The following is a 13585-nucleotide window of genomic DNA, read 5'->3' as shown; positions in this document are numbered from 1 at the left end:
ACTTCACACACCAGAAGCTGTTAAAAGTCACTGGGTAACTAATAATAATCAATAATCAATAATGTGGGTTTATTGAAAGAGAAATGGCTTGAACAGAGAGATCTCAAACTAAAGTCAAACCAAATGGTAGGTGAATTCTGTTGGATTATAAAGGCAATTAGGGGGCTTAAAAGGGGGAAGTTGCAATAATTGGTTAACATTTAGATTCCTTATTATAGAGGAGAGTCTTACAAAGTGGGAATGATTATGGATTGGTTATTATAGTATATTTGTCTATTTTTGATAGGCTATTTGTATTGGACCAAAACCAGCTTATTTCCAGTTGTTGCTTAAACTGAAACTTTTCAAAGGCACATTCCATTTATTTGGAAAGCCCCTTCTTTTATTTTAACTCTTTGGAGACTCCCTGTCGCTTCTCAGAATAGGAATCCCTCCCAACAGCACTAATGTAGGAGCCTTTCATTCTACTTAACAGGAATATTTTCCTTTTCTTTGTATCTTGCATAAAAGATGGTAAAAAAAGAAGAAGAAAAAAAATAGAGTCCTAACATCACTATGTCACACGGCTCCTCTCTAGTGCTTTGTTCCTTCATAATGCTCTGAGACATGAGGTGAGGATATTTCATATTCTAAAGGAAAACCTATAATTTAGCAGCCAAACCATTCATTGGTGAAAAGGGATTTTATCTTTTGCTCAAACATATTATCACTATAATAAACACCCAACCCATCTATTTTTTGAGACCTGTGAGTCAAGGAGAAAACATAATGGGGGGGGGGGGTGGAAAAATCAACAAAAGGTCAAAGGGGAGGGAAAAAAAAACCCAAGAAACTATATCAGAATATAAAAATCAAAGAAGCAAGAGGGAAGCAGTAGCACAAGGGATAAACAGGGAACAGATACAGAGCAGCTGTTAAGAGCACAAGCTTTGGAGAAGACTAACCTACATTGAAATGCTGGCTGTGCCACTTGCTGGCTAAGTGACCTTGGACAAATGATCTAATCTCATTTTCCTCATTCTAAAATGGTAGTGATAATTCCTATTTGTTTTCCAAGTCATTGTAGGATTAATAACATTTTATGTGAAACACTTAGCTCAATGCCTGGCACAAAGTAACTGCTTAAGCCATCAGGAACTCTGAATAAGATTTTACTACTTCTAGGAAAGAGCATGAGAATTGCAATAATAACAGTAAATTGCCAGTCACTGCTATCAGTCAGGCTCAGCTATACCAAATGTTGCTAACCCTTGAACCAGTCTCTGATTTTTTCTATGTATTAATGCTTTTCCAACTGCATATTTAGAAGGCAAGCAGGAGAACAGTCTGACCTGTTAGGCAACATCCACCTGCCACATGCCACATCAGAGCTTATTCTACTTTATGTATTTCTCTGAGCTCATGCAGTTTTGTGGCATTCATGGACTTCCTGGGAGCTGATTTAAGGTACGCACATCAATCAGAGCCTAATCAAGCTCAAAGCCAGAGGCTTCTCAGGGGGTGAGAAAAGGGACCATAGAGACCAGTTCAATCAAAGTGGCCCTTGGGTTCACAGGCCCCCCCACCTGAAATAAATCTGGAGAGTGACTTTTAAATTCAATGAGCACTGATGAAGCAGCCACCCATGGGGAGAGCCTGACTGTACGGTATAAATACATCTATCCCAGTGCAGCCATAAATAACACTTTGGTTTTATGCATAATTAACACTGAGTAGCAGTTAGTAGCTTGGTTGAATTATAATGACACTTTCTAAGTCTACTTTTGTCCGCCTTGGCTTCAGAGGAAAAGAAGACGAAATGATGAGCCTATATGCTACAGTATGCATGCATATGTGTGTGTGTTTTATTTTACATAGCAATATTAAATATGATTTATTTCTAGGAAAAATACTGAACCCGCAATGATTCAATTGCTTTGGCTCTGTCTTAAGCAGAGGTCTCCCTACAATGGGTGGGTAATATAACCAAGATTATTCCCCTACTTATCCTGTGAAACCTGCTTTAAAGGAAAAAAAAAAAACAAAAGTCTTACCAGGCAGATAGCTCCTCAAATAAGCATGTTCTATGAGGAGTCTGAATATGGTATAAGGTAAAGACTGTTGAGTGAGGATCCATTGTTACATACTTATAGGATCCTTCCGTTCGGGTACTTCTGGTCTTTACAAAATGAAAGCAACTCTCTCTCATATTTTATGTTTCCATGGAAAGGTCCATTGGCCCCATTAAATAATGCAGTTTTAAGTGCAGTCTATTTCGTATGGTATTCCCCACGTGCATTTCCTTTCAAAGGTCACTTGCTTCCTTTTTTATGACACATTTGAATTAAGGACGTATTTGATGGTTAATTACAACTTCCCATGAAGGAAACTTAGCTGATAGATAATACAGATGCAGTTATGCATCTTTGCTATGCCTCTCCAAATACACTTGGTACCTTACTATTTGGCAGTTATTTAATTTTTAGAGATGACCACTACCTTAAAAAAATCCCCTGAGAATGCATTTGTATCCAAGATGATGAGAAGTGTATTTGCTATTAGTAAGCATCGTAAATAATGTACTGTTAAGATGATACAATGAAGGCTTCAGAAAGTATCAATGTTCTGCCCAGATGGACAACTAAAATATAAATTCTAGCAGAACATGACTATGAAGAAAGAGAAAAAGAAAGAAATGAGCAGGAATGTTTAAGAAATAAATTTATCTTTAAATATAAAGTAATTTGTCCAATCCCAAAACTCAAAAAAGAACAAAATCAAGCAATTCTATTTCTGGAGTAGTGGCCTTCAATGCAGATTGTGATAATTCCCTAGAAATTCTGAGAGCAAGGTATTGCAGTGGAAAGACTCTGACATTTGGGTGCAGGAATTATGTGTATCATTTAACAGCTGTGTAGTCTTGCTCTAGTCACGGGCTCTATCTCTGACTTGGTTTTTTTCACTTACAATAAAGGAGTAGTGACTGCTGGAATATGTTCCTTAAAACTTCACTGGAAATGTTGTTTATAAATGCTGTGAGGTGGCATTTATAGACATGAACTCACCCTTAAAATTAACTTCTGATATCTTTTTGAATGTGGAGTTAACAAAACAAAGTTATAGTTACAAACACTGAACAACAGACGTCATTACAACTTCCATTAACGGTTTAATTACGTGATGATGATGACGATGGTGACAATTACTGGGTCAATATCAGGAAAGGAAATCGCCATGAAACCAATTTCAGCTGTAGATAGCGGGAACAGCGTGACCTTGGCAATATCTCTAGGGCTTTGAGATGAAAATCACATTTTTCTCATCACCTAGATATGAGCTCTTCTACTGTCTGTTCAGTTTAAGAATAAACTCACTAATGGGGACTGAGAGTCTCCTTTTGTGAACTTTACAGACCCAAATGTTGTCACAATCCTACTTTTCTTGTGGCTCATGTAGTCACACACATAAGGCATTTTTGCATGTAACATACATTCCTGACATTTTAAAAATCCATTAGAGGTGGACAGAATAGCCATACAATTTGAAATTAAATGGTAAACATACCTATTCTGTCCTTGCACCACATCTCTCCTTAGACTCTGGACTTCAGTATTCGTGCCTGATCACCCTCTCTCTTGTGTGTCTGTGAGATGTTGAGATGTTCTCTAAGAAATACATAATAGATTTTCCTAGCAAGTACAAAACAAAATCTCTCATATTATTATTCAAAGAAATCTGACCTTCTCCAGAGGTTATTCCAATCTCAGTTACGTGATTATGTCTGCATAGCCAAAAGGTAGCTGGAGGAAATGAGTTGAGAGAGAGAACCAATAGCTGAACATATGACAGACCACAGTCAAGGTGCTGGGTTTTATTCCTAGGAAGATGGGCACCCATTAGAGAGTTTCAAACTGAAGGAAAAAAATATGAGCATGAACATGTATCTTTTAAAGCATCAGTCTGGATAATGTGGAAAATTGACTGTAGAAGAGAAAAAATAGTTGAAGCAAGGAGACTAATTAGTAGGCTATTATAACCGTGAGGTAAGAGATAATGGTGGTTAGAACAAATGCGGTTATTAGCAGTAGAGGTGGTGAGAAGTGGCTCAATCTTCAACATATGTTGAATAAATAGCCCACAATATTTGCTGATGGACTTTATTAAGCACGTAGGGGAGGGGGTTGCTTTTTCAAGCTTTTTGTCTTCATCTACTAGAAGGATAGATTTGCCAAAATTTGAAATGGGAATAGCAGTAGGAAGGTGATTTCATTTCCTAGCCTGCTCCAAGAAAATACCATGAAATGGGTTGGCTTAAACAGGGAGAATTCATTCATTTACAGCTTTGAGGCTGTAAAAATGTCCAAATCAAGGGAACATCAAGGGGATGCTCTCTTCTCAAAGACCAGCTGCTGTGACCCTTGGATCCTCTGCCACATGGCAAGGCACACGGCGACATCTCCTGGTCTCTTTCTTCTGTTCTGAGCTTCATTTCAGCTTCTCACTTCTTGTGTTTCTGTGGTGCACTCCCTACTCCCCTTCCCCTTTCTTTCTGTATTTATTTCATTTATAAAGGACTCCAGTAATATGATTAAGAGCCATCCTGAATAAAGTGGGTCACACCTTAATTGAAGTAGCCTCATCAAAAGTCCTAAAGTTCCTTCTTACAATGGGTTTGCACCCACAGGAACGGATTAACATTAAGAACATGTTTTTCTAAATGATTTGACTTCATCTAGAAAAATGAATGAAGCTGTTCTGGATAGGACTAAGGTAAATCAGAATTTCTGGGTAAAGGATGATATGGCCCATATTTTCAAACTTCAACCTCTGTGCAAGACCAAAGGGAGAGGTGCTTATTTGGTATAAAATTTATATTTTGGCTAGCACATTACCTAATTTAACTTGTATGGTCAGTTTACTTGAAAACCATAAATACATGGACTCTTGAATAGGACATGAGATCTTGTTGGTTTGTAAGGTGAGTGTGACGCCCCAATATATCCCAGGGTAATTTGGGCAGAGAATAAAAACATATTTGCAAGGTCCCTTGGGGGACTGGGGAGCTAGAAAGAAACATTAAGCTTCCCAGATGGGGAATTCCTGATATTCATACAAGCAGTGGGGACAACCAATTCAATAGGCTGAGCCCTCAATCTTGGGGTTTGCTTCTATGAAGCTTATTCCTGCAAAGGAAAAACTAAGCCTACTGACAATTCTGCCTAAGAGTCATCCCCAGAGAACCTCTTTTGTTGCTCAGGTGTGGCCTCTCTCTCTCTAAGCCAACTCGGCAGGTGAGCTCACTGTCCTCATCACCCAATGTGGGACATAATTCTCAGGGGAGTAAATCTCCCTGGCAACATGGGACCTGATTCCCCGGGATGAGCCGGGACCAAGCCTCGTGGGAATGAGAAAACCTTCTTGAACAAAAGGGGAAGAGAAAAATGAGACAAAATAAAATCTCAGTGGCTAAAAGATTTTTTAAAATGTTGAGAGGTTATTCTGGAGATTATTCTTACACATTATATAGATATCCTTTTTTAGTTCATGATGTATTGTAGTGGCTAGAGGGAAGTACCTGAAACTGTTGAACTGTGTTTCAGTAGCGTTGATTCTTTAAGACGAGTATATAACCATATAGCTTTTATAATGTAATGATGTGACTATGTGATTGTGAAAACCTTGTGTCTGATGCTCCTTTTATCCAGAGTATGGACAAATGAGCTAAAAAAAAAAAAATGAGGATAAAAAATAATTAAATTATAGGGGGAGATAAAGGATAAAAATTGGATAGATTGAAATTCTGTTGGTCAATGAGAGGGAGGCATAAGAAGCATGGGATGTATGAGCTCTTTTTTCTTCTTTTTTAGTTCTTTTTCTGGAGTGATGCAAATGTTCTAAAAATGACCATCATCATCTCTGTGATGATGTTGTGAGCCATGGATTATATAATATGGTTGTATTGTATGTGTGTGGAGATTTCTAGAGAAAAATATTTTTTTAAAAAAAAAACATGTTTTCTGGGGGGTACATATAGCTTCAAATCACCAGAGAAAGCAAATTAGCACAATGGGTGAAACAAAATTTTGGTTTAAGCTATATTGAGTTCTATATGTATGTTAGATGTCCAATGGAGGTATTGGATAGGAAATTACATGTAGCAATGTGGTGTCCAGCTTGCATATTAAATGAGGGTATAGCCACAGAACTAAATGAAATAATGCATTGAGATTAGTACAGATAGAGAAGAGTAGAGAAGAGATCCTCAAAGTAACCCATAAGGCATTTTAGTGTTTAGAAATCGGAGCAAGAGGGTAGGATGCTGAGATGAACTAGTGAATCTATATGAGAAGAAACAGAAGAGACTGGTGTTCCTAAAACCACATAGAGAAAATGATTCAAGAAAGTGAGTATCTACTCCAGTAGAGGCTGGTAAAAGGTTCAGTAAAATGACAGCCAAGACTTGACCACTGGGCTGAAATACTAGTGACCTTGACCAAATAACAGAGACTGAAAACTGATTGGAATGCATGCAAAAGAGAATGTGAGGGAACCAAGGGAAGATAATGTATATAGATAACTCTTTGGAAGAAGTTTTGCTCTAAGGAGGACAATAAATGAGGTGGATGGCATATAGAAGGAGATGCAAAATCTTGAGAATTCTTTCATTTTTTTAAAAATTTACTTTTTGTGTTAATCCCCTTGATGGAAGATTTTATAGCTCATTGATGTGGTAAGGGAGATAGTTCACAATAGAGTGAAGATTTGATGTTGTAAATAAAAGGAACAATTGCAGCAGTGAAACCCTTAAGTGGGCAGGTAACAATGATATTTGTCTTGCAGTAATGCTGTGTGTTAGATTCAGGTAAAGCTAAAAAAGAAAATGAGTGCTCATAATAGAGTTTTAATAAAGACTGACTGTTATTACTGTGTACCAACCAGCATATATTATTTATTCTTGTTTTGGTAAATGTATAATGATAATATTTTCTTAGTGGGAATTTAAGTTTTTGAAAATATGTTGAAGTAACTTGTAAAAGAGTCATTGGTACTTGTCATCCTTACCTCCATTGCTGGTATTGATTTTCTCGAGATAGAAAAAGTAAAAGACAGCCTGGGGCAAAGTGACTCTTGGGCCTAAATGCCTCCTGCAAAATCACATCCCCATGGCTTCTTTGACAATTGAATGACAATAGTCCTGGTGAAGGACTCAGACTCTGGGGTACAACTTTCTTCTACAAGGCCAGACCTGAATTTCCAGGATCATTGAGGCCCATTTCTACAATTGGTCTCCATTGTAAGTCTTTTTGTTTGTTGGTTTAATTTGTGGACAATCATATCTGAAACGAGCTTAACCTGCCAGGCAGTGAGCTTGAAATCATGCTACCCCATAATGAAGGGCATTGCTGATGGGCAAGCAGAGTTGGTTGTTACGTTCCAGAGTTTTGAAGGACTTTCTATGAACTCCAGGTGTAATTCCAAACTGGTATTTCAGCAAGTCAAAAAGGACTTTAAATGGCCTATTCCCCCTGTTCTTTCTGGCAATTTGCTGTAAGTGCTGATTATTTTGTCAAGTCTTTTGAGCTTAAAGCTTTGACTATAATATCTGCAGCCTCTGATGGACTGTGGTTAGGGTAGTAAGTGTTGGAAATGCAATGTCTTGCTTATTTAAGAAAAGGGTAGAAAGTTAAACAGGGTTTGCTCAGGGGGAAGACTGAGTAAATGCTAATAAGCAAACACTGGGAGTCATTATTTTAATATGAAAAATTAAGTACAGATAATCCACGCATACACAGAATGACAAGGCACAGAGAAATATTCAGTGTCCCTGTTCTTCCTCACACAACTCTGCCCACTCTGTGCTACCCAAAATATTAGACTTTCCAAGGGTAGATGCCATCTCGCCATATTTTTTTTAATTTATGGATCCCAGAATTCCCTGATCTAGGCTTTGTCAGCACATTCTTAGAACTAGTCAAGTAAAAAGCTCCATTCAAAAAGATTTTTGTAACTGCATAAGTTTGGCAAGCCTTGTACATGGTATCTCTGCTCCTCTACCTTCACCTCTGGTGACTCAGTGCAAGTTAATACATTCAAGAGTCTGAATTCTTCTTATAAATTAAGCATATTAATTGTCTGCTCCAGTATTTCCTAATGCAGTATGTTTTCCCACAGTGAGCATTTTCCCCTCCTCCTTCCCCCTTTATCTCTCTGTGACATCTGTTCACATCTTTTCTCTCATGGAACATACCTTGGGGAAGAGTGCTGCAGGACCACACCCAAACCCTGCTGAGAGCTCTGTTATCAATAAGTGCATATTTGTATTCCCACATTCCTATTTGTCTCTCCTTGCTTCTTCTCTTCTTCCCTTCCCACAATACTTCCTTGAGAATGAACAAATGAAAAAACTAACCCAGAGTACTACAAAGTAGTATGATAAGTGCAACAGGACACAGTTATGAAGGTACAAGTGTAGCAAGAGACAGGGTCTGTCTGAAGACATAAAATACAAATGCATTAGGGATGAGGTGACATATGATCTGATTTTGCAGGATGTGTGGGAGTTATTCATGAAAGTGTACACAGGAGCTTTCAGTCAGAAAGAACAGCACAGTTTTTCTGAGAAATTGTGGAGAATCTGCCTGTGGAAAATTCAAGGTGGGAAGATTTAGGAAGGATTGAGGGCATTTTGTGGATTCATGGGGGTCATAGATTATTTTCTTCAGACATATGGAGAAAGAGAAGCTTGATGAAGAAAATAATATAGGTTTTGTCATTTAGAAAGACCACTCTCGCTTGGTATGGAGAACATATTGGATGAGGCGAGGACCAGAACACAAGTGGAAGTAGGCAAGCCAGTTAGGAATAATTCAGGAAAAGACATTAATAGGATAAAACAATTTTATGGTGACAGAGAAGAGAGAATAGTTTGAGAAATACTTAGAGTTTGATTTTAGGGTGAGCTACTACATGAATAAGGGAATGAAGAAGGAAATATCAAGGATATCTCTAAATTATTTGACTTAACAACCTGGGTGGAGGAATTGGTGGAGTCACCAATCTCAAATTAGAAATTAAGAAGTAAGCAATAGGAAAGTTAATTAAAAATCCAGGTTTTAGTATTTTTAATTTTATAAAGCTGTGCAATATCTAAGAAGAAGTACTTGGAACTAACATCTGAAGCTTAGAGAAGAGGTTGATGCCAGAGGTACAGATAAAGGAGCAATAATTCTCCATGGTTACAATCTCCCCAGAAAAAAAAAAAGAAGACAATTACAGATAGAGCTCTGGCAAAAACCAACACAGCTCAGATCAATAAGTTAGCTACTTTGGGATGGTGCTTCTCAAACTTAAATACGTACATGAATCACCTGAGGATCATGTCAAAATGAATTTCTAATTCACAATGCCCTGAGCAGGGACAATACCTGAGAGTTAGCATCACTGATAAGCTTTTAGGTAGTGGCAATGGTGGAAGGATTCATTTACCCAAAGCATTTTTAAAACTAAAATTAATTTATGGGATTAGAAGTTAGGTTGATGATTACAAAGGAATAGAATGGAATAGAATTTTGGAACGGTAAAAGAGCAGAACTTCTGAGATGTTAGTATATTTATAATTTTGGATTCCTGTACTGGTTACACAGGACTATTCATTTTGTGATAATCTGCTATGACCAAGGACCATTCCTGAATAGCAAAGTTTTAGGAGATATGTCCTCCCATGGACACTGGCCTCTGAGCAGACACAATCTATTATAAAGAGAGAATATTGAAATAATTTCACCACCAACAAAAAAAAGAACAACAACAAAACAAACCATGAAATAAGATATAAAATACCGTGATTAAACAAGGAAAAGAGGCAGTGAGACCCTGTCTCAAGGTCCCTGTATAGAGATTGCTATTATTTCAATTCATATCTTCTCTTTGATCTAGCCAAGGCGCATTTTCTTAGTTGAGGGTCTCTGTGTTTCTGTTTTTCACTTGCCCTTGTGTTATTTGTGACTCTGCTAAACCCATAAACAAGTTTTCCAATCTGTCAGTTTCTAGTCCTTGGATTGTAAGGGCTGGGATTATACTTGAGAAAGGCATGTGAGTTTGTCACTGAGCTTGGAAAGTTGATAATTTCCCTATCTCTAAAAAGTACACATTTCTTCGCAATGAAATTTTAGGCTTCACACTTTTGGGTGTCAAGGGTTCTACTTCTAGATTGATATTTTCATACATTTCAAAATGAATAGATAATTTTTTTCTGATGCCCCATTAATATGTCTACATGGGATTTGTTCTCTCTGTAATGCATTTTTAAAATTTATATATAATCCATCTATCTATCTGTATGTTCCTGGTTGTTGTTTGAGAAGTATAGGTTTACAGAAATATCGTGTATAAAATGGGCTTACTCTTTTTAATAGTGGTGGCGATCCTTCATGGGGCCAAGTTGAATGGGAATATTTGTCAAAAACTTATTATTTGTAATAAAAGTCTCAACTGCTATAATGTTTCATGTGAGGTGGAGGTTGGTTACAGAATATAGCACCTGGAATAGAGTTGGAGGTCTGTGTACTCCTCCACCTCCATCTTACAAGTGAGTCAATTAAGTATGAGAGGTTAAGTGTTATTCCTCAAGCCACATCATTGGTCAGTTGCTGAAACTTGAACCTGGATGTTCTATTCTTTACCATTATTTCCACTGATCTTACCTCGTACTTGTAAGGAATAACATCCTACAGAACTGCATGCATGTTCTGCTAGATTCTCCCATTTAGGCAGGCACAATTTTACATATGTCTGGTATAAAATTTATTTATAATGGATAAGAAACTTCGTTGTTTGGATATAGCAATCGTTGATATACAGCTCAAGCTCATTAGCAATCTGGGAGATGCAAATTAAAATAAAAGTGCAGTACTATTACAGACACAAGAAATTAAAAATTTTAAAATCCTGATAATACCGAGGGTTGGAGAAGGCTATGAAGCATCTGGACCTCTCACACACTGCTGGTGAGAGTATATATTGGATTAACCAATTGATAGAATCTACTGAGATTGAACATACAGATCTCTACATTCGTAATAGCATGATTCATAAGTGTCCCGCACCAGGATCAGCTCATATGTTCAACAATAGGAGAATGGATACATAACTTGGGCTATATTTAATCAATGGAAGTTAGAGCCATGATGATGAATAGTCTAGTGCTACCTGCATAAAAAGGAATGAATCACATAAAAGAAAGACCCAGACCCAAAGGTATATATCTCAGGATTCATTTACCCAAAATATTTTCAAAAGTAAAATTAATTTATGGAATTAGAAGTTAGGCTAATGATTACATTTAAGAATAAAAGAAGCCATAAAATTTGGAAAGTTAAAAGAACAGGGCTTCTGGGATGCTAGCAAATTTATATATTTTTAATTCTTGTACTGGTTACATAGAAGCGTTCATTTTGTGATGATTTGTAATGCTGTATGCTTATGATTTATGTTTTTTTCTGTATGTATTTTATGAGTTAGTAAAAAAGATTTAAATGGAACATAATAAAATCAATGCATAAGAGAACTGGAAAGCAAGGAAGGAAGTGACTGGATAATGATTTAAACTTTTAAGAAAATTGAAAAGAAACAAATTTTAACCTGATTACAAAGAAATAGGTAGAGAACATATTGTAATATTTAAATTGCCTGAAATTAAGGCTGAGATTAGAGTAGAAAATTTTCTGGAATGCATGCCCATAGACTGGTTAACTGGCCTAGTGAACAGAAGCAAGGAAGGGAGGAAGAAAGAAAGAAACAAAAGACAAAAACGCTTTTGGAAAAGTCAAGAATGAATGAGGTCAAAGTGGAAAATAATTAAGTTAGGGTATCAGAGTCAAGGAAACACACCTCTACCTAAGACCTTTCTTTCGAAGTAAGCAAACCTTAACCTTTGCATGCACACTTTATACCTGCAGTTTTCCTAGCTGTAGTAGCTCCCTCACCCAAATACAGCTCACCGCACAATCTGGTAGTGCTGTGCCTTCACCCATTGGCTAGATGGAGTGTGACAACAGTTATCAAGGGTGAGGTTATGCTAAAGGACTCAGAGACTTCTTTAGTTTGCAAAGGTTCAGACTACAACACTGATGATACGTGTGAATGCAAGGAGCCTTCTCTTTGGGAGGCTACAGGCATTTGATAGAATTTATTTACCAAAGAAAGCAAAATCCTCAGTGCTCACTGGGGTGCTTCCCCTCTCACCTGAGAACATGTAACACTCCTTCCAGTGTGCTCCCATGATACCCCATGCTTCATTTTTTTTTTTTTTTTTTTTGCAATTTACATCAGACTTGTGGTTATGTTTATAATATCTGCCCTTCCCTTTCAATGTATAATCTGGAAGACAAGAACCACACCCGTGCATTAACTTCTGGCTCCCTGGAGCTAAGGATAGTGTCTAGTCCATGACAGGTGACCATATGTTTTGTGGAATTGAATTTGAGTCGTGTTATTTATTATAAGAAGCAGGCTTCTCTTCCCAGATGAATCAATCAGCAGAAAAGGCAAGTTGCTTTCCAAATTACAATTAAAATCAAAACAAATCTAACTCCAAATTCATTAAAATTGATTCTTAAAATGGTCTTTACTGTAGCTTTTCAGTTTTTGCTGCTTCTTCAGAAGAAGCTTTTGTGACTGTTTTTTTTTTCACCAATCTTGATGGTAAATTCATCCTGAATCTCGTTCTACAGATCTCTGAGAAGATGGTTAAACCAACTCCTTTATTGTACAGATTAGAAAACAGCCTTCATTAAAACAATAGATACAATATTAAACAATAGACGGTCAAAGTGATCCATGAGGAAGTAAAGAAAAGGAGGCACTTTAATTAATGATTTGATGTTAAATGGTTGGTTATATGCTAAAATCAGTTTACTTAGGCCTTGGGCCTGGAAATGGCACAGATTTTTCTGCCATTATTTAGTTAGCAATCTTGGGATTTTCAGCTAGCATGTTGCTTGTGGGAAGATGTTTTTAGCATCCTCCAGGGACACTACTAGATATTCAGCAGTGTCAAAAACCATTTATTTATTTGTTTAGGAACCCATAAAAATCACACCCATTGGAAACTCCCTTCTCTAGAATGTCCATTTCTATACAATAGGGAGAAAATCTTATATTCTCTATTCAGTTTCCTAGCATCCTTTGCATGCAGTTATAAGTTGTTCAATAAATATATATTGATATTAATTGGCTACCTTTTTTCCTAGAAAACTACAATATTATTCATCTCTGAAATATAAGAAATAATTAGCTTTCCTTTCCATTCCATTTGAAAGTCAATATGAAGTAAGGACTAAATGGAGTTGAATAATTGGTCATGTGCATAAGGATTCTAAAGCAAATGAGGATCAGAAAACTGCCTAAGAGAAGACTTGATTCAGGCCTATGATTCCAAACTGGATTAGCAACTTGTGATGGTTAAATTCATGTGTCAACCTGGCTAGATTATGGCTTTCAGTTGTATGGTCAAGCAGACACCCTCCTGATTGTTACTTTGAGGGTTATTTCATGGATTTAAATCATTAGCCAGTTGATTGCATCTAGGGCTGATTACATCTACAAT

Source organism: Tamandua tetradactyla, chromosome 8 (assembly GCF_023851605.1).
Source record: "Tamandua tetradactyla isolate mTamTet1 chromosome 8, mTamTet1.pri, whole genome shotgun sequence".
Lineage (NCBI taxonomy): Eukaryota > Metazoa > Chordata > Mammalia > Pilosa > Myrmecophagidae > Tamandua > Tamandua tetradactyla.
Note: the sequence above shows the minus strand (reverse complement) of the source record.